The sequence below is a fragment of the Oxyura jamaicensis genome, chromosome 14 (assembly GCF_011077185.1).
Source record: "Oxyura jamaicensis isolate SHBP4307 breed ruddy duck chromosome 14, BPBGC_Ojam_1.0, whole genome shotgun sequence".
NCBI classification, from domain to species: domain Eukaryota; kingdom Metazoa; phylum Chordata; class Aves; order Anseriformes; family Anatidae; genus Oxyura; species Oxyura jamaicensis.
Genome location: NC_048906.1, coordinates 17,192,733 through 17,215,356, shown reverse-complemented (window position 1 = coordinate 17,215,356; position 22,624 = coordinate 17,192,733). Strand labels below are relative to the sequence as shown.

General features: G+C 39.4%; 1 long non-coding RNA gene across 1 annotated transcript; it reads right to left on the bottom strand.

The window, feature by feature from the left end:
- Positions 1 to 607: 607 nt before the first annotated feature.
- Positions 608 to 20,640, bottom strand: LOC118174359. Its single transcript, XR_004754627.1, has 5 exons — positions 18,031 to 20,640; positions 13,142 to 13,158; positions 4,581 to 4,587; positions 685 to 690; positions 608 to 618 (listed from the first exon to the last, which is right to left on the bottom strand). It is a non-coding gene; the product is annotated as an uncharacterized LOC118174359 (long non-coding RNA).
- Positions 20,641 to 22,624: the final 1,984 nt, after the last annotated feature.

Below are 22,624 nucleotides of genomic sequence, written 5' to 3'. Positions count from 1 at the left end.
GCAGGTAAGTTTTCTCTTTCCTTATTTAATTTGAAGGAAGGAAATTGTCAATCCAGTTCTGAAGCTGAAGAGGAATGAAAGTACATGAAGATTCTGTCCCTGCCAAAGCTGAATTTTCAAAAGTTTCATAGAATCATAGAATCATAGAATATCCTGAGTTGGAAGGGACCCTTAAGGATCATCAAGTCCAACTCTTGACACCGCACAGGTCTACCCAAAAGTTCAGACCATGTGACTAAGTGCACAGTCCAATCTCTTCTTAAATTCAGACAGGCTCGGTGCAGTGACAACTTCCCTGGGGAGCCTGTTCCAGTGTGCAACCACCCTCTCTGTGAAGAACCCCCTCCTGATGTCAAGCCTAAATTTCCCCTGCCTCAGCTTAACCCCGTTCCCGTGGGTCCTGTCACTGGTGTTAATGGAGAAAAGGTCTCCTGTCTCTCGACACCCCCTTACGAGGAAGTTGTAGACTGTGATGAGGTCTCCTCTCAGCCTCCTCTTCTCCAGGCTGAACAGGCCCAGTGACCTCAGCCGTTCTTCGTACGTCTTCCCCTCCAGGCCTATCACCATCTTCGTAGCCCTCCTCTGGACACTCTCCAACAGTTTCATGTCCTTTTTATACTGTGGTGCCCAGAACTGCACACAGTACTCGAGGTGAGGCCGCACCAGCGCAGAGTAGAGCGGGACAATCACCTCCCTTGATCTACTAGCGATGCCGTGCTTGATGCACCCCAGGACACGGTTGGCCCTCCTGGCTGCCAGGGCACACTGCTGGCTCATATTCAACTTGCTGTCTACCACGACCCCCAGATCCCTCTCTTCTAGGCTGCTCTCCAGCGTCTCATCGCCCAGTCTGTACGTGCAGCCAGGGTTTCCCCGTCCCAGGTGCAGGACCCGGCACTTGCTCTTATTGAACTTCATACGGTTGGTGATCGCCCAGCTTTCCAACCTATCCAGATCCCTCTGCAAGGCCTTTCCACCCTCATTCGAGTCCACGACTCCTCCAAGTTTGGTGTCATCAGCAAACTTGCTCAAAATACCTTCTATTCCTACATCCAGATCGTTTATAAAAATATTGAAAAGTACCGGCCCTAAAATGGAGCCTTGAGGGACCCCACTAGTGACCGCCCGCCAGCCTGACACAGCCCCATTTACCATAACCCTTTGGGCCCTGCCCGTTAGCCAATTGCTCACCCATTGTATGATGTTTTTATTTAGCTGTATGGTGGACATTTTGTCCAGTAGGATCCTATGGGAGACCGTGTCAAAAGCCTTGCTGAAGTCCAAAAAAATCACATCAGCTGGTTTCCCTTGGTCCACCATACGGGTGATCTTATCATAAAAGGAAATCAAGTTAGTTAGGCAGGACCTACCCTTCACAAACCCATGCTGGCTGAGACCAATGACTGCTTTGTCCCCCAGGTGCGCCTCAATAAGTTCGAGAACCATCTTCTCCATGATTTTACCAGGCACTGACGTGAGACTGACAGGCCTGTAATTGCTAGGGTCTTCTTTCTGACCCTTCTTGAAAATCGGCACAACATTTGCCAGCTTCCAGTCTACCGGGACCTCTCCAAATTCCCAGGATCATTGAAAAATAATTGAGAGAGGTTCCGCGATGACGTCTGCCAGCTCTTTCAGCACCCGGGGATGAATCCCATCCGGACCCATGGACTTGTAGGGATCGAGGTGGAGTAGCAAATCCCGCACACGTTCAGGGTCGGTTGGGAGTTTGTCATCCCCACCGTCCCGGTCCTCCAGCTCGGGGCACCCTGGGTCCCGAAGCCCATCATCGGCAGTGAAGACAGAGGCAAAGAAGGCGTTAAGTGTCTCTGCTTTGCCTATGTCATTGTCTGTGAGGAGACCTTCCCTATCAAGGAGCGGCCCTATGTATTCTTTAGTTCTCCTTTTTCCATTCACATATCTAAAAAAAAACTTTTTGTTTTCTCTCACAGACACATCCAGCTTCAACTCTAGGCGTGCTTTGGCCACACGAACTTTCTCCCTACAAACACGAACAGCATCCCTGTATTCTTTCCATGACACCTGGAAGTTTTATAAAGCTCACTCATGAAAGCCAGACTTGTTTCCTCTGCAAGGGCAGGCTGTATGTACCACAGAAGTTTTCCTTGCAGATCTTCGGTGGAAGCCTACTAGCTTCCCATATTCTCGTGCTTAAGAAAGAATCTCATGGCTTTTACGCTCAGACATGGATTAACCTGAGATCTCCACAGTTCCTACTGTTGACTGAAAGTTTGAAGTTGTTTTTAACCAGTCTGCTGTTTGATGCACAACATATTGGTTGATGTCTTTAATATCTGAAAGTTGTCTGTTTCTGTTTGCTGTACCTTGACGACTACACTTGGGACTTTTTTGTGTGTCTGTGAAACTAAAGCTATTTAGTGAGATGGTGTCATCACTGCTTTAGTGTGTTAGGTAGGAAGTGGATAAACTCAGAGGCCAAAGACTGAGTCATTGTCTATAATGAAGGAAACTGGCAGTTTTGTAGGAAACAAAATGATAATGAGATTATCAGACAGGTTGCACTAATAGCACCATTTTAAGTTCCCATTACGTTCAGAGAAAGGGGTGTGTTTGCTCTTTAGTAATGGGAGAACGAAGGCAATTGATACTCCTGAGAACACAGGGATGAGCTTGTCTGTTGTTTTAAAGTAATCAGCATAGTCATTACAAAGGAAGATCATTGGTTATCCTGTGCTGTTCTGAATACCCACTTGTGATTATATGTGCATATTCCCATGTCCACACTGTATCTTACTGTCATTTTGCTGTGACTCACAAAGTGTAAAAGCACATTTAAGATTAGCATATATCTGAGTAATAGAATCAATTTGTTTCAGCATTAATTCCACCTTCAGGAATACCCACCTCATCTATTTAAAGAAAACCCATAAAATATAGTTCCTGTGTGACAGCAGTATGACAATGGTGAATTCTCTTATTCTATTTAGTGTTGTAAGTGGTACTTCATGATTATAAGCTGCGAATCTAGGCCAGGAAAATAGGATTGCTTAAAACCCATTTGAGCATAAGCTTAGCTGCGTGTTTCAGAAGGCTGAAGCCCTTTTTTAGCATAGAACCTAAGTTGGGACAGGGAGTATTTCTGCTTACGTGCCTTGTCTTCTGACCTGAAAGAGCAGCTCTTGTATGTAATTACTCAGATGATAATTGTAAAGGTGAAAACTGCAGTACATTTTGTTGACACAGAAGAGTCTCGTTTTGCTGCAACATGGCTATCTCCTATTCAATTCTACTGCTGTAAAATACGCAAAATGAGAAACTTCTTGGCTTTTGCAGTCTTGAAACAGCTTAGTCTCATGTTTTGGAGGCTGGTTTTGTATCTTAAGGATAAACAAGGTAAAAGGGTATTTCCTTTCTGCAGCAGTTACTTATAAACATTTATGCGAGAGATACGAAGCCTACTGAGAGAAAGTATCTGATGATAGTGCTGCCATCTCAGACTCACTCTGTGTATACAGGCAGTTTCCTGTCCTTCCAGGTTATGACTTTGATTCAAAAAAGTTATTTTAAACATGACATCATTTAGTTTTTAGTGGAAACAAATATTGCTTTGTGATTAGGCTGCAAGGGTTGTCTGTATGAGATAGGAGAGCTGACAGTTTCCTAGCTGAAAGATTTGGCAGTGTGAACTTCACTTTGCAGGAACAGTGTTTGCTTGGCAGTATAGGTAACTGTGTTATGCTGAAAAACTGATTTTTCAATATACATTTGGAAAGCAGATTTGTGAGTTCAGCATTTCCTTCAGTTTAACTTGACCACAAAGACATATGCAACAAAGCTATTGCCTGTTCCACAACTGGAGGGAGAGCCAAAAAGTTTTTCCATTCTTTTCCTTACCAAAGGAAAAAGACCATATAGTTTATGTTCCTGTGTGCAGCAGACTTTTCCCCTTCCTGATGAACCTAGCACCCACCTAGTTCCTTCCGTCATCAGTAATGTGGCCCAGAATACACTTATACTTTGGCAATTTAATTTTTTTTTATTTCTATTTTTTTTGGTAGGACAGTCTGCAATGAGCTCCTCACTTGTTTCTTAGCGTGAAAGTTAAGGACTGCAAAAATGGGTGTGATTAGATCAGTAAGAGCTCAGCCTCTCTCATAGCCATAGCAGGGACCAAAATAAGCTAACCACTATGTTTTTTTTTTTTTTTTTTTTTTTTTTTTTCATTTAGTATGAAGATATATTTTCTGATAAACTGAGTGCTTCGGCTACTTCCTAGAAGAGCTCACTGTATAAATTACTATAGAGTAGTATAGAAGTATATAAGTGAAAAGACATTGCCTATGTTTACTAGATGAAATTAACATCATGGTGGATTATAAAGACTAAAATCAGTAAATGTGACCTCCCCCCCATACCCAAATCAAAATACATTTTTTTTCTGGTTTGGCTTCTTAGTCATTTGGGCCTAACTTTAATTTATTAATTCCTTTCTGTTTAAAATTTTCAAAGGCTTACAGAACTTTTTTAATTCCTCCTTTTCTTTATGAAGATTTCCTAGGGAATCTTCTTGAAGAACTTCCTTGTTGTGTTCTTCCCACCTCCACCCTTTCCAGAAGACAAGAAAAAAGTATTCATCTGTTCAAATAATTACAATATTAACCCAACCAAAATGGTTTGGCTGACTGTAAATCTCTTCCATTTTCATTCTCTCTGCTTCATTTTCATTTATGATTTTTTTTCTAATGTTACACCTCTTACAGTTCTCCAGGCCAACAGAGACTGCCCTAGGAAAAAAATTGTAAGTAATACCAGAATGTCTTATACAAAAACCACAAAGAAAATTACCTGTATTAAAAAAACAACCCTAAACTGCAGTCACATTTTTCCTCTTTTAGTTTGCACATTATAAAGAAGGCTACAAGTTTCCCTTTCCATTAGAAAGAAAAGAAACAACAAATGCATATTCATAAGCGAGCCCAGAAGAGGGGGGCAGTACAGGGTCACAGGCTGAGCAGTTTATCAATAAAGCCATTTGTCCCTCAGAGTCCAAGGCCTCTAGACTATGGCCCTTTTAATTTTATTGTGCATCCCCTTCTTTTACCACCTGGAAGGTATTAAAACACAAAGTTGTTAAAGAGTTCTGGTGTGTATGTATGAGTCTTGTTAATAAGAGTCCAGAATTGGTCCTTAGCCAATTCTGGAGGTACAGAAAGGCAAATGCCCTGTCCTGCAGACTTGAACTGAAGCTTTTCTCTCTCAAGTGTACCACTGTAAGCACATTCAAACAAATATACAAAAAGTTTTTTTTTAATGTCTGCCAGGTTTGTAGCCCCCTCCTTGTTTATTGTTTGCCTTACTCAGGCTGTATTTCTTGTGGGTCTTTGAGACATATTTTAATTTTGAATGTGTTGGCTGGGGAAACCCGAAAGAAAATCTGTTTAGATTTCTAATTTGCACATTTAAAGGGTTTTTGTTTGTTTGTTTAATTTTCAGCATTCAGTGTAGAATAAAATATTTGGTCTGTATGCTTCATTTTGTACTTGAGCTATGTTGAGGTAGAGCTAGAAATTCACAGATTAGAGTGATATTGCTTAGTAACTTCTTGACACTCTTATTGGATTTTATCACCATGCTTCTGCTTTTTACAGCCAGTGCTTCCTGAAACAGAATAAGTGTGCTAATGCAAATCATAGTATGCACCAGTATATTGCATTTATTGTGACAGATTACCTTGCAGTGGAACGTCTCTCCATGTGAAGTTCAGTATGAATTCAGCATGAACCTTTCCTACTGTCGCCAGAGAAAAAGAAATCCATTGTTGTCTCAGCATCTGTGCCAACTTGCATTATTTTGCTTTGAATTTTAGGAGCCCTCTTGAAACTGAATCACAATAAACAGTTCAAAATGGAAGTGTCATGCATTCCAGAAAACACTATGCAGCTGATCCCTACAAAGAACAGAAATCTAATGAAAACATTTGCTGCTGTGCTTAATGGTTAGAACTGCCTAACGTTAGTAGAGAAACTAGGGGAGATTTATAGACAAAATGGTTTTTGAGTGCTGTAAACAAGGGGAGCTGGAAATGTTATGGAAATCTAAACCATACTGATAAATCTATTCAGGCAGTTCCAGCTAGTCCCTTGATGACTCTCGTCACCATTCCATTTTTTTTTTTTCCCTGCAAATTTCCTGGTAAATATTGCCTGGGCGTACTTGTTTATTCCTCTGAATCCAGGAAGGCAGCTCATGACCTAAGAAACCCAAGACAGGAATACTGCATCAGAACAATCAGAAATTTTAACACAGACAGTATTTAACACATGATGTAGCTATTTTATCTATTAGTAGCAAAGACTATTAAATACAGTATTCTGATTGTGAGTAATTGTTTTAGTTGCAATTAAGATCTTCAGATTAATTTACTGAGTACCAGCAATTACTCACTATACTAGAAGCTGAGCTGTAAGCTGTTGTGCTGTTGGTTGTGCAAAGGCCTTCATTCTCCTTCACATTGCTACAACTTAATCTATCGATAATTCTCTCTTCTTTCCTCCATTGTTCCAAGTCTCAGGTAAAGACATTTTTATCTTCTTTTTAGGATTAGGTGTACTCTCCCTCTGAAAATCTGCAGCAGGATTTAATTTGAATAGAATCTGCAGCAACTGCATTATGCTATGTCAAATCCTAAATGTCAGCATATATGACTGCATCACAATTATTGTTAGTATTCTGTACCCAGGTTAGATAGGGTAGTGGAGCCTTAGGGGGTGCTGAAGGGAATTTAGATGTGGTAAATGCTGCACTGGTCACTGGCTGGAGGACCACATCCCTTAAAGGAGGCCAAAAAGCTGCAAAGCTCACAGTGCCAATCTAGGGCAAGAGAGGTACTCTACTGCAGTTACCAGCACATCCAGGCAAGGGGACTACAGGACAAATGAATTAATGGTTTAACCCTGCATGTAAGTGGTACACAAGAAGTGTGTATTTGTGCTTGACTGTTTTCCAAGTCAAATTTTACATCCTCATTGCATCAGTTAGGAGGCTTATTCAAAAAGTGCCAACTCCCTCCAAAATTCAGGGAAGGCAGAGCTGCATGTCTGTCATCTAGGACTGCAGTCTGTGAGCAAGGAGCAGAGCAGCGTTTTCTCTAGTGACCTAGCTGTCTTCTTGACTCAGCTTTTAGATAATTCAGTTTTTGTAATTCTTTCTTGTGATAAATACAGGCTAAGTTGTATATACCATAGTTCAGTATAAATTTGATTTTTATGATGTCTCTGTTTTGAATGACTCTAGTTTAGAAAATCCTTTATTGCAGCAGAATTAACGCAGTGGAAAAGCTGTTCCCCACAAAGCAGTTCACAGTAGCTGTCAGCATCAAACATTTTCCAGGTACTGCGCTCGCCACCTGGCAGCCATGCCAGGGTAACCTGGCTGCAAGCCATCCATGCGACCAGCTCTGGTGGGTTAAGGGACCATGCTGCAGGATTACCCACCAGTCATCAGTCGTAAAGGACAAGCTATCTTTCTAGCAGTACTACTTACTGTACTACGTGCCTTGCACCTTCTCCAGGATGAATGCACGAGGCTTCAAAGCAATGTGGCTTTTTTTTTTTTTTTTTTTTTTTTTTTTTTTTTTTTTTTTTTTTTTTCCCCTCTGGGAAACAAAACCTAAACAGTATTCCTTAAGGTGAGGCCTCCAGTCAGCAATTATTCCCTGAAAAGCAACTACTGCAGGAAATATTTGGACTTTTTTCTCACACTACATTTCAAAATAACAAAACTGGAAGTGCACATTCCTTGAAACTGATATTAATAGTTGTAAGACATCAGATCATTTTATAACACTGAAAACTCAGTTACCCTATAAGTATGATGAAGACATTTCTCTTGTTCCTGTTTATTTGCCATTTGGCTCTTGCAACCTGTGTGAATACATGCCCTCCATTTTAGAAATCCTAGTGCCTCTTGAAGAGTCTAATCTATACTAGTTAGTATATACAAGTTTGTCTGCTATTAGTAATTGCAGCTATACTAATGGTGGGTAGTCTGGACAGCCTGGACCTCTCCAGAGTTAGACACCATAGTTGTTCCCATGCCAGCAGCTGGCCTCTGGCACAGGCTGAATGCTAGCAAAGACAGCATGCTGTACTGGGACTCGTAGGGCATGGCAAATTGAATAACACAACATATGGTGAATGGTGCTGCTGGAGAGAGCAGATATTTATGAATACAGGGCAATATCCTTAATTCCTTTAGGTTTGTGAAGAGTTGAGAACTCTGTGGTGAGAATATTAGCACAAAAAAGAGAGAGCAGGGAATCAGAAGGACAATGGGAATGCTTAAAAAGCTAAAGAGCTAAAGAGATGTAAAAGCTAAATACAGAGCTCTGGAAGACAGTGATGGTACCATCCCTGCAACCTGTACAGATTCTCCAAACATGATAGGCCCTTTCCATTTACTTGTTGTTAGGGCATCACAGCTATGGCAAGACCCTGAATGTAGCTTTAGGTAGAATTGAATGTAGCTTCAGGTAGAATATAGAATATCTGTCTATATCTATCTCATATGTAGAGATATATTCTATATAGAATATCTACCTAGGAAATGATTCTGCATTCTGATGGCATTAGTTACACAGTTTTTGAACAGAAAAAGCAACACAAGTTGCAGGTATTCAGACATGAAAGGTATTGCAGTTTACATCTGTGAAGAGTTACAACTACAAACAGTTTGTATTTACATAGTGTATAGTTTCCCATGGAGATTATTTCTTATTGGAAGTCTGTGTGGGGCTGTGACCAGTCCGATTATTTGTATCTCATATCTCCATTTGAAGTAGTATCATGTTATTTGTCAGTGTATAGCCAGATAAGCTGCATGCATACATATAGGGCTTACATTGTATTAATAGCCTTGAATAATATCGAGGAAAAATCTAAATTAACAGCATTGGTGGATATGGTATTCCAGCCTTCATGATGCAGACAGGCCTGAAATGCTTTTTTTTTCTTTGTTTTCTTTGGTAAATGACCAAGTCACATGTTTTCTGATTGTTTAACAGGCCTCTAAGTTGCTAAATACAGACAAACAGCTGTTGCTGAGAGCTCCACTGTCGTCAGATGGCCAATAGCAATGAAATGTAGGTAGCGGGTCAAGACAATAGGAGCGTGACCTCCAGGCTAACAGGCAATAGTTCAGAGAGTTGAAAAGCTCAATAAATAAATACATAAATAAATAAATAAAACCCTGTTGAGGAAATCTGTATTATACAGTTCTTCAGCCATTCAAATGCTCTTTGTGTTTATTTAAAGCAAACAAGAGCAAATACTGTTTGAAATAAAAATCAATTTATTAATTGGAGAGGTGAAGGAATCTAATGCCTTTACCTGTAGCTGGTGGCCGAGCAGACTCTGACAGCCAGTTCTGAAAAGAATCAAACTGGAAGTGACACAAAAGATTATCACAGACCCAACACAGCAGTTAGACCAGGTGTCCAGCTAACTTCAGGACAGTTGCAAAGCCTTCTAGACACAATTGGTATCTTCCATTTTACAATGCTGGGCAGAAATGTAGACAAATTTCTCCAAAGAGACCTGCTTCTTACTCCTGAGTTAATACAAAAAAGCCTTGTAAATGGAAATGTGACATCCAGACTGGTTCCTGAACACTTCCCTAGATGTGCAAAGAATAAGAAGGTGTTTATTCTGTGAGGGGAAGACTTCCTAAGTCACCAGCTTTTTCACTGTGTTTTTCAAGCTGTTTTCCTGGATAAATTAATGTAATTGAAGGATTCTAATATGTTTCTGTAGACATTAGCAACATTAGCACACGAGTCATGCTTCTGGACATCTTGTTTCTTTCAGACAGTGAACAGGAATACCTGAATAAGATGTTCACATGCTAGAGTTCTCCACTCAGCTGCATATGTAGTTACTTTAGCTACATTGATTTTGGTCAAAGTTCCCATAAACTATGTAAACACACAAAACCTCAGCTTCTTTATGCATTACTTTCCTGATACAGTTTCCTGGACCTATTTGCTTTAAAAGACCATCTATAAAAGTAAGGTTTAATATATTACCTAGGCAGATGTGCAGGCTGTATTTGGCAGTTACTTGCTTTTAAATGCTTTACCACATTATGGATAGCTGCTGCCATTGCTGGTAGATCAACACTATATTTCTATAGAACTATTCAAGGTTATCAATGCTAGTAATCATTGATAACCAGCCTTCTACTACCAACGTTAAACAAATTCATGCTGAGCTCTGTTTAGAGTGAGGCAAAGTTGCTACAGAAAGCAAAGCCCGGATGGCTAAGACCTCAGGGTTTTGAAGTTCTGCCAACTCTGGGCTCAACTGGGTATGTAGGACTGTATGCTGGAGAAGCTGAATGCAACAGAAATGTGTGGGAGTTGTGGCTGTTCAGTGCTTCTGAAAAAGTATCCACTACTAAGATATTTAGCTCTAGAAGCCAGGCCTATTGTAGGTTTCAGAATCCCCTGGCAACACTTGAAAATTTTGATATAAACAAATTGTCCAAGGATGCACGGGGTATCTATGTCAGGTCTAGGAACAGAAGGCAAATCTCGATTACTGTTTTCCCATAAGTATGCAGAATGTTATTTCACCTTTATTATCTGAACTATAATTATGAGTCTTGCAGGCTTAAAAGTGTGTGTGCTACTGAAATGATGAGTTGTTGGAGAGAAACAACATAAGAAATGAGTTATTAATGCCAGCAAATTGGCGATAAGGAAAGAGGAGTTATGCTGAAAAATGTATTATAAATGTTCTTTAAAAATTATAAGAGCCTAGCTAAAGTAATCCTGCAAAGTCATCAGACCCAAGCAAGGCCTTTGATTGAACCTTACGATTGAAATACTGTTCTGAATGGCTGTCAGTTTGTCCTATCATTTTGGAAACATTTGGGAAACTTAGTCTCACATTTGGAATTAGTTAGCATCTAAGGCCCTGTATTAATTCAACTAGTCTTATAAACTCTGGTACCTCCAGTGTGAACAGTACCCAAGTAGAACAAAGGATGCCAAATAAGCTGCAGAGAGTGCTACTTGAGTCTTACTCTTCTTGGCTGAATCTGTCTGTCCCTCTCGGTTACTATTAGTACAATACACAGAAATCCATAGCAGCCAGGCAAGAAGAAAGCCTGCAGATGGGATGAAGCTGCAATCACAGTCACTATGAGATTGTGTAAGCTGTTCTTAGATTCAGAGATGACAGGAGAAAGTTGGTATATAACTATTTTGGTCAGGAATCTGCAGCATATAACACTTAAAGTAGTTGGTATATAAAACTTTGATTTTGCCTTCCATTATTAGTACATATATCTATGTCCTTTACTCGGACTTTTTACTTTAGTTTCTTTTATTGGAAACTAATCATTTGCATGATCAGCGCTGTTCCAAGTACCTTCAAAAGCTGACGGGAACTACTTTCTCTGTTCCCACAGGAATCTCTTTAAGTCTGTACTGCTAACCTCAGGAACCCATGAGTCAATACGTTCTAGCCAAATGTCCCTAGAGGAGAGATTAAAATGCCAGAAGAGGAAAAAAAAACGGGGGGGAGGAGGGAGGAGGGTTATTTCCTTACATTTAAAAAGTTAGCTTGAATGCAATTCCAAAATTTCCTTTGCAACCAGGATGATTGGGAGAGTAGATTACAAGTAATGAAAACTGAATTTCTTTAGTAATCTTGTCTCTCCAAGGACTTGGATTTAAAGGAAAGACTATGTGTCAGAAAGCCTGAGTGTCAGGAGACCACAATTCTAAATCAAGCTGCTAAACTAAATTTTCCCTAAGATTCTCATCTTCAATCAAATGTGCCAAGTTGTTCTCGATTTCAGCATCAGGCATCAGATGTTAAGTGTACTCTTGCATAGGGAATTCAGCAAACATTTTCTAGCAGTGTCTAAAAACCCTTTGAGTTAAGTCTCAGTTTGCTTTAGGCTTGTCCTCTATGGAGAAAAATCTTGTATTAGGAGCTATTAGACAAACTGTCAAAAAGAAAGTTGAGGAAACTGCAGAACAGCAAATCAGATTCATTTTTAAGCCTTCCTCTTAATTGGATTTGGCAGCAGTATTCACAGGTTTCTCATTCTGGAAAACAAGGTTAATAGTTAACTTCAGGAAGATTTGGGCTTAGATGGTAGTTGGAGGGTAACCTTCCTGAAGAAAATAAGCAAACAAACAAACAAAAAAGCAATCGCAACAAATCAGTAAATTACAGCAAATCAGTAAATTGTGCTTTGCACTTTTTGTTGATAGGGAGTGAATAGCCTTGCCTGGTGATACAGACCTCTGTATTTGAAGGTATTTGACCCAAGCGTAGAGTGAATGACTGTGGAGGAGGTCCCAGCTCTGTGTCATGGCTAGGCTAATAGGTGATGGGACTGCTTCCATTGATGGATTATTTCAGTCACATTTCCTAGGGCTGTGATCAAAATTCTCACCAGAATTAATGCAGGGATCAGTTGGCATGGTCTGGTAACTTCTGTGAAGTTAACTGATTTGTTCTTTATGCTGTTTTCCTTTGCATTAGTTCTCTTTTTTTGCAGACCTGCATGTTCCTGGCAGAAACACCTTTGTTCCAGTGCAGACTGGTTGCATTCACTGGAATAAGTTGACTTTTTTTCTTGCGGACAATTTTGTGTGTCTCAGAAGGGTGAGAAAAGTGGGATCCTTGCCTGCACTGTTTATAAATAAAACAGCGATTGTCACATGTTGTGAAGATTAACAGCAAGATTGCAAAAGATCTTCACATGTTCTGGTAGCTGTCAAGATTAAATTTGCTATTCTGTGTTTTTTTTTTTTTTTTTTTTTTTTTTTTTTTTTTTTTTTTTTTTTTTTAAAGTGTGAATGCAGATGGATATATAGTGAAAATAGCACCTCCTGCTTGACATCAGCTGTGCACAGCAGGGCTGGGTGCAGTTCCCACACTGTGCCTAGAAGACACACAAGGTTACACGGCTGCCACAGAGCATTACAGATTCATACTCACGTTCAGGCTGTGTTAAAACCAAGCACTTAGACTCAATTCTTCTAAACTAGCAGTGCACTGGACTGAGTTGAGCCAGGCACATTCTGTGTTCACACAGAAGTTGGCAGAGCAGTGAGTTTTGGCACCAGCTGGACAATACTTACCCCCTGTGTTCAAAATCCTTTCTCCGTGTGCATCAGCATGCAGTGCTACTGTAATTAGGCAACCCTAGAATTAGAAAAAATCCTGGTTTTGCAGCCAAATCTTTAGGTGCAAACCTATGTTTTTTTTTTTTTTTTTTTTTTTGTTGTTTTGTTTTGTTTTCCAAATCTTCTTTCATAGTGTATGAGATTACTATTAATTATGTATGTAGCTTTAGGGATTTGAATTTTTTGTACACTTTTCCTCCAAACTTCTTGTTTCCTTTCAGCAAAAAGCAAATCTCTGTATTATACAACCAAAATATAAATGTAGTCTAGTAAAAATTAGCATTGCCACCTGTCTCTCTGTCTGAGTAGCAGCAGCCAGTTACAGAAACTTTGGCCCACACTCCTTTGTGAGCTAATTTACTGTAGTGAAAAGGCAAGTGGCAATCATGTGAAGGTCTTCCAGTGAAGACTACATTTAAAGTCAGCTGGTATAAACCTGTTTTTAATTTTTTCATTTATTTTTTTTTCCTTTATATAGCCAGGACCTTTACTATGACTTTGAGACTAAGGTGATGGTAACCATGCAAACAGTAGAAAGGAGCCACAACTTACTTGACTGGGAGCAGTGGTGTTTTTTTTTTTTTTTTTTTTTTTACTCTCTCTGTTTTTGCATTTTCAAGGCCACAGCTTGCTCTCAGTGAGCACAGTTTTCTGCACGTAACTTTGGTGCGATACTTCTCCAGAAGGCACTTTGTTGCGATACTTCTCCAGAAGGCATGTGCAGTGTTCTTCAGATCTAAACTGTGACTGAAAGCTTGGAGCTATATTTAAGCAAGGATACAACAAAGATATTCCTTAGCAGCATGGAAGCGTCAGCTTTAAGAACTTACCTAGGAACACTTTGCAGTGCTAATTAGAGTGCTGATATGCAAACATGGCCACGCAACTTATGGAAACAGCACTGGTATGGCACTGCAGTAGAGGTAGGACTGGGCAGAGAGATGAGACTGACTGGCCTGTAGTTCCTCCTGTGTTCCTTTTCTTCCTTTTTAAAAATTAGGACACTAAATTACTAGACACTCTTAACAGCAGAATCAGAGACTAATAACTTGGCACCCTAAGTCCGTCTTGGCTCATCTCTCAGGCTGGTCCTGAATCAGTTTACGGCAGAGTTTTAAAATTGGATCAGCAAAGAGGTGGAAACTTTTGCTGGGCTCTTCAGTTGAGGTTCCCCACCTAGACCTGCCCTCTTTTTGAAAGTACCTTCTTTGTTATCTCCTTTGTCTATTTATGTGTTGTTTATGAACAGTTTACTCTGGGCTAAAGGAATTACAACAACGCTTCCAATGCAGCAATTAACACGCATATGCGATGCTTGAATCGAGGGCAAACAATCAGCAAAGAGACTACAAAGAGGTAGCAACACAATGGCAAATGGTGAAGGTGCAGAAACACTGCTGCAGCATTCTGACATTTGAAGTAGCTTCACAGTTTGCTGGCAAACTCTGCTATCTGCTGTCTCAGGGGAAGGATTTGTGCATTCCCTGTCATATGGACCGGTTGCCAGAGCAAGAATTTATTGAGAGAGCTCATAAGCTCTTATCTCGCAGAGATCTTGCCCTCATTTTCAGGACATGATAGATATAGGGAAGAAAATATCTAGCCCCTCAGCCACATTATATATATACCTCCAGCTGCAGATGAGTAACTGTCAATCTGACTTATAAATTTATTGACCTAAAAGACCAAAATATTTAAGTACTGTTAGAAATGTAGTTGTATAGAATGAATAAAAATAACTGAATAGCCAAGTCAAGGAATGCTTGCTATGCTAGATTAAGAACTTCCCAGTCTTTGCATGAAATGATTCTGTTCTTCTGAGTGAATATTAGAATTGGTGCACCAACAGAAATTGTACGATCACTTCACTACTATTTTGTGAAAAATACTTATATTCAAACTTGTACTTAGCATTTGAAGAGCTTTGCCAGCTTTTGCTCTGGGAAGTTGTGGTTGCAGCCACAGAAGCTGTTTCAGTGCACTTCATGATGAATGAAGAATGTACTTCATGAAGAATGCACTTCATGAAGAATGAAGTGCACTGAAGATTTCTCTTCATAGGAAGAGAAATTTGCCAGCTGAGGCAGCAGCATTCATTTCTTGCGTTCCACCTGCAGTTTCTGACATCAGGAGAAACTTCATAGAGAATTTTTGTAGGAGTCCAAATTACTCAATAAAACACATTAAAAATGTTCAGCTTCCCAAATCATGTCTTTCTAGTGGTATTTTCAAGGCAGACCAGAGTCACTGGGTCTGGAAATGGTGCATATTTAGGAAGCTTTTTGAAAGTTAAATTACTAGTGAATTAGGCTTCAAAATGGGATATTCTCGTGGCAGTAGGCAGTAGCTGTGATGAAGGTTAATAGGACCAGAGAGATATTTTTGGACTGAACAGTGCCTGCAACAAGCAGCAAGAAAGCCTTTTTGGCAAAATAATGGAATTTTTATATAGTGCTGGTTTTTGAACTTGACACTTTTATGCCAGCTAACAAGACAGTATTACCTATATAGCTATAACATTTTGTTCTGCTTCCTGTACTTTAGTCTGTAGTGTTTGCAAACTATCTGATCTGTACTGAAAAAACACAGGTGTTGCTGCACGTAATTTTTAGTAGTTTTTCTGCCCTTTTCCTTCACTGCTCTCCGCAGCACCACAGTTTGCAGGACAAATCAGTCTGATATTATGGTAAACATCTCTTTGTCTTCTGTGGATATTGTGTAAAGGAAGATAAACCAACCCGTTTTCAACCTATGAATTTTTAAGAGAATAGTGGGGTATTCCTGTATTCATTCTCTTCAGATTTTGTTCAGGAATAGTTTTGGGACTTTGTTAGGAAAATTCTCATATTAATTAACGTTTTCTCTGTGAGAAGCTCGTGACATTTCAATTTATTAGATTAAGTAATGTCTCCTTATTGCACTGAAAAAACAACGTTATGATACCTGTAGCCAAACAGTTTTTGAGCAGGTATATCTGGTGACTATTGAAAATTTTCTAGCCTTTGAGTTGGATATGTCTTCTTCTACTGCAGCATTTCCTTTTGTGTTTAAATTCTTAATAAAATATACAGTTCTTCTAGGAGATGTTATATTTTAATGCCAGATGAATTATTTATTTACAAGCATTTACAGAAATGGAATTGCCATACATCAATATGCTGAAGAGAATGAGTACTGGCTGTTAAACTTATTCACAGATGGATGCAGAAAAATAACAAATAGTGCATTAGAAGCCTGTAAATATCACTCTGTCTGAGATTAAGCATTTAATATATTTTCCTAGCTTCTGTTGAAACAGGTCATTTGCTGTATGATTTGCTTTAGTTCTTGAAGCAGAAACAGAATTCACTTTAAAATATAAATTCATTCAGTGTTTAAATTTGCTCAGCCAAAAGATTGAGTAATGCAATATATTGACTGTGTACCTGTAAAGACGCTTTTCCTTTAGGTGTGACTGGAAGCAGGTGTCATTAGGATTTTTAGAGGAAAATGTTCTACTTATGTGTATAGAAATAAAATTAAATACATACAGAAGCCTGTGAAGTGGGCAGAGAACTGGTCTTTGTGTGGTCAAATGCCACTGACATTGGGGTCAGAGCCCCAAGCCGTGAGGGCTGGTTGCATTCAAGTACGAAGGCAGACTGACTGTCTTTAGCTGCAGCTACAGACAGCCTGCAGCCTCCCTGCCACAGCAAGGCCACATTCCTCCCGTGGATTTACTGCTATGGGTTTTCGTACCTGAAACTCCCATTTTGTGAGTGCCTCCGTTTGTAACGCAGAAAGGTGTGGGAGGGATAAATTACTGATTTATACAGAAGAGTTGTGTATGATGCATGACAGAAAACATATCCTGAAGAACCATTTTAAATTGTTTAAATTGTCTTTATCAATTAATCTCTTATAAAGAGAGCTTCACCAGAACACGAACCTGCAGAAATTAATGTCTGAAACGGCTGGGGGGAAGGACACTTACTTCCCCGCTCTGCCTCAGTGTGGCCTTGGGCACGGTCACTGCGTATTTCGTTATCCCAGAGGTGTGTAGGTGCCGAACTGCGGCTAAGTCCCACAGGGATTTAGTTTCCAAGCCGTAGTCTGAAAAGTGAAACTAACAGTTCCTCCTTGGAGCATGAAAGACTGTGTGTGATGTGACCCATGCAAACGTAGATGATATTTTTACTCAGTATGGCTTTAGGGTCAAGCTATATTGATTCCCAGCTGCCTCCTCCCATTGTCTCTGCTCTGTGGCGGATGTTGGTGGTGTGACGATGTTGGCGGTGTGATGGATGTTGGTAGTATGACTGATGGTGTTGGCGAGGTCAGAGCTTCCCTGTGGGAAGCTCTAGCTCTGTGCTACAACAGGAGCTTGAAATAGCCCAGCTACTTCCAGCCACCGCTGCATGTCACCAGCCTCTGAGGTGGTAACACATCCAGGAAGAGGTTCAAGAGGAGAAGCCGTCATAGGACTGAGCGTGGTGGACTTGTCTTTGGGACCCACCAGGTGCTCGGGGCAGGGAACTGTGTTGGAAGATGACACGTCACTTATCAGAAATATGATACAGCTGATTTTGTAGATGTATTTTCAAAACAAACCAAATCATGTCTACAACAGTAATATGTTCTTAGTCATGGTCATTATGTGGAATTAATGTACACTCACAGGATACATTTTCACAGGATATAAGCACTCCTTGTGACCCTTCACATATACTGGGCAACTAACAAATTGTTGCTGTCCATGCCTGTCATAAATTCTTTTTTTGGCTTCCTTTCCAGCCCTGCAGTCTTGACTATGGCCCATGCTTGCTTGGAGGTGGCCTGCATGAATTCCTTTTCATAAATCAAACACAGGTGGGTGGGGGGACAATGAGAATGTGAGTGGCTGATATGTAGTAGGAGATTCAAACTCCAGTGAAAGGGAAGGTTAAAAAAGCCAGATAAAGGATTTGTGGTTTGTTCCATAGGAGGGCTTTTGTCACTCATTTGGCATGACTGGATTCAATACCTGGATTTGTCTGGGCAGAGCAAAGAGGGACAATTTGCCTCCGTTTTTGCCGTTAGAGTTCATTTAACAGTTCTTTTGTCACTGTCATCAGAAAAATACCTGGGTTTGTATGTGCTGCACCCTGGTTTAGCAAGGCATCTGGACTGATGCCCAGATTAGACTTTTTGGATGTAAAGAGTCAGCTGTACTAATTGCTTTGCTGATTGTTGCCACCGTTCCAACATTTAATATATCTTAATCTTACATCAGATAATAAATTAAAAGCAAGTTGTTGAATGTCTTGTTTCTCAAAGAAAGATTGAAAGGAAGACAGGAATTCTGTTGCTATACATGCGTAACAACAACAACAACAAAATGGATTAGAACTTTTAAAACTCCACCATTTTGTATTTAAAAACTAATGATTTTTGAACTTTTGTGCTCAGTCAGCAATTCTAAGTCTCCTTCTATAAACTGTCGGTAGTGACAGTATCAGCATGCACTTCATTTTGACATAAATCGGGAGAAGCCTGGAGTTTTCATGTTAAAGGTTCTGGGCTGCATGTTGACCTCTTGATCTCTTTATAGGCAGGCAAGATTAATTATATAGGGAAATGATTCTCAGTCCTTCTGCTGTATTGAGTGTTCTAGGTCTTAAATTTCTAACTAAACATAGCTTCCAGCAGAATGAACTGTGGGGGTATTTGTAATCACAGATTGCTGTAATACTTCTTTTTTCTTTTTATTCTTTTTATGTGCTAAATGTGAAATAGTTTTAGCTAATTAGCAGTGTGGCTTTTTAACAAGACTTTAAGATTTTTTAAATCAAGTTACCTTGATCTAATCAATTGTTAATCCCACTAGTTTACACAGAAGAGATAATTACTACAGCATCTCTAGACTGATTTTTCTGGAAAATGGGGCTTTAACTCCATGATATTCTTTGCTATGGAAAGTGTTTAAAATGCATAATGAATATTTTTTGATATATATACCATGTGCTGGTTTGTCTAGTCTTTCATTTTGATAAATTAAGCAAATATGCTAATGACTGCTATGTGTGACTAAACATGGAGAGATTCAAAAGCAGTAGCTTAAATCATAAGAAATGTGCGTGTTTTTTATATTTGGAACAAAAGAGAAGCTGATGCCATGGTTATTTGATATATGAAGATTGAATTATAACTGTGGGAAGGAAGTCAGACTTTTCCACAATTTTTCACTACTGTAACACACAAAAAATTATTCATTTGGAAAGATAATTTTCATAGCTTCACAAAGCATTATATTTATAACAACACCTGCATGTGAGCATGAAATCTAATTAATATTTTTGTTTCAAGAGATTAGATTCCTGAATGTGTTCATCAAGAGCCTTTGTTAGAATTCCCTGTTCTCTGGGGAGAAGACAGGCAAAATGATGGGAGGAAACTCCATCCAAGCAAAGTTGGTTGGCATAATTCCTCAAAGTGGTTTTATTAAACACAGCAAAAAAGTGTGGCTGTAGGTACAGTTCAATTGCAAGCTGAGCACTTGCTAGCTTTTATCCTTTTAAAGCGATTATTACAGCCTTGCTGTAGCTCAATTTCTTTTACTTCATTCAGGAACACAACAGAGATTTTGCTAGATTTTGCTACAGGATTTTGGAGATAAGCGTGGTTATAAATCCAAAGCAAGATGGATTTTGTAAAAAGAAAGCGAAGTGTAAAGGAATGTCATGGCCTGAAATAGCCCATTTATAAACTCGGCTTTCAAGACTGTCATACTGGAAGTGGATCCCCATTTGTCTGTGGTAGATATGAATGTGAGGTATCAGTATGTGACTGTAAACGGTCTTTTCATCATGCCCCATCAGTGGCGAAAAGCAAATTCTGCATATGCAAAACATCCCATGGTCTTAGTAAGACTTTCCCAATGGAACTGCTTATAAATCTGAGGGCCTGGTAAGCTTCTGCTAAATTTTAAACATCTATTTCATAGCAGCTACCCAAAGAAGAAACCATGCAAAACTTTCTTATAGGAACAGTAAACTCAGAAGTTTATACCATCTGTGTGAAATTTCCAGACAACTTGTTAGACTGAAAAAAATGTGTACCAACATTTCCAAAAATATAATAGCTAATTATTTTCAGCATGCAACACAAATAATGTTTAAATAATATGAATTTCCTTGAGTTTGCACAATAAATATGAAATTCAGCATTACTACTCAGGGGAGTTACTGCTAGGGAAATTAATTGGGTATTGTATCTGGAGCCAGAGTATTAGTCCAAATTGAGATGGTCCCCTAAAATTAAATCAATTTAAAAGATGTAAAGGCAGTCACAAATGAATGGTTTGTAAGTTAAGTATTTTAAAGAAGCATATAGAGGAGAAATCCATTGTTTTTTGTAGAAAATATATTCAACTATTAAGTAAAATGTTTTACAAACTTAAATTTTGACAAGTAATTTTATCTATTGAAGTGGAAAAAAAATACTTTGGGATTAGAATTAACTTTGATATATCGAGTATTGGATTTAGTTAATGTGTGTAAAAAGTTAATGTGAAGTGGCATTGACCAGATCAGTCAGGGGCTAAGCACTGCATGAATTCTGCTGTACATATAGTCCCTGCTCCGAAGGGTTTATATATTAGAGTGGCTAAATCCCCGAAAAGGGGTTTAAGAAACAGACACTTCCTTCAGACTGTCTGTGCCAGCAGCTATAGAGTAGTGAGTAGCAGTCAGAAAAAACAACTCTGCACATAAGGGAAGGACAGGCAGCAGAGTTTGAATTTGAGACTCCTGAAGTAGGTTTTCTTCTTGGGCTTGTCAGGGTGAAAAGGATGACAAATTGTCTGAAATGGCCTGCTACCATTTCCCTAGCTTGTGCAGACCCCTCAGAACATCCTACGCTGCTGTTGTCCCCACAACTCCCATCAGAGGCATGTTTCAGAGAAAAGTCAAAGCACTTTTACACTAAGGGTTCAGGGCAGAGCAGATAGACTAAATAAAAGTATCACTCTGGAAAGCAGTCGCAAAACTGGCAGTTCAAAGAGAGTCAGGAAGTTCAAAGCTGCGGAGTCGTAAATTAATCATTTTTCATCCAGCACATAAGTGGTATGTTTTTACTGTGTTTCTTCTTTTGATGTCAGCAGTCTACCCTTTCTTTAAGGCACAGTAGTGCTCTGGTATCACTCTGAACAGTCTCCTGAGGCAGAGATCCAACAAGTGTTTGGTTTCCCTTCAGATTAAATATGTAACCAGCATACTTTCATCTGGAAAGATAAAAAACAAAAAACAAACAAACAAAAAAAAACAAACAAACAAACAAAAAAAAAAAACGGGGGTGGCAAAGGCTGACAGTCCTCCCTGGTAACTTTCTAGATTATTGAGTCATAATGGAAGATAAAGAACGATCAAGGATGTATATTTAGACAATTTGTGTGCTTGGTTTACATGTACTGATAATCTCCTGTGTCGGGAATTTGCTGGAAAAGAAATTGCTGCTGCAGTCGTATTGCTTAATGGACACTTCGTGAAGTGCTAAACTCTATGAAATAAGTCTCCCTAAGGGGCTACAGTTGGGGATGATGGTAGTAAATTAAAAACTCAAACCATCCAAATTTAGTATTCCGTTCATTCTTTTGCCAAGCAGAGTTCATTTGTTTCTTATCCCTTGCTCGGAATGGTATCAGTCACCTTAGCCTGACTCTCAGGGGTCAGTGGCAGTGGCTGAGGACAAAGGGACACATACGGTGTGGGAACTGCTTGCTCATGTATGCTCTTGTGCTTGAGGAAAGAATACATGTTGCTCTCATACAGAAATTGCAGATCGTTCTTAAAGCAGATGTTGATAAATGTTTGTAGATTGTCACTTTTAATGCCACAAAGAGCACAGCACCATCTAATTTGACTTTTTTTTTTTTTTTTTTTTTTTTTTTTTTTTTATAGCACAGCCTTCTAGAACATAATGCCCTGAAACACCTCAGTCAAGCTTAGGAACTCTTCATATCTAGACTTAAGGCATTTGTACTTAAAATCGTTTTCCTTAAGCTTGTGTGAAATATTTATCATCCTTATATATAAAATGTCATTCTTATCTGTAGTATGTCTCTACTCATGTTTATTATATAATAAGGACTTCTCAGTGTGAGCTATTGACTAATTCATCAAATTCCCATTGAGTAAAAAATATCTTAAATGAGAAGTTCCTCAAAGGCTTGCAGACATCTGACTTTTATTCATTACACAAGAAAGGAACTGGGATCAGGGACTGTAGTTTACCATTAGGCTCAGAGCTGATGGACTCTGCAAATGAAGACTTGGAACCCACAATTGGACAACTTGATGTCAAGGATCGCCCATCCTGACAGCAGGTGGGAACTGGTTAGCCAGTTGCTGGACGCAGCCACTGACTTTGGAGCACTCCTGAGCCCGTGAGTTGGAATAGTTCCTTTTCCAAGTCCTCTTGGCA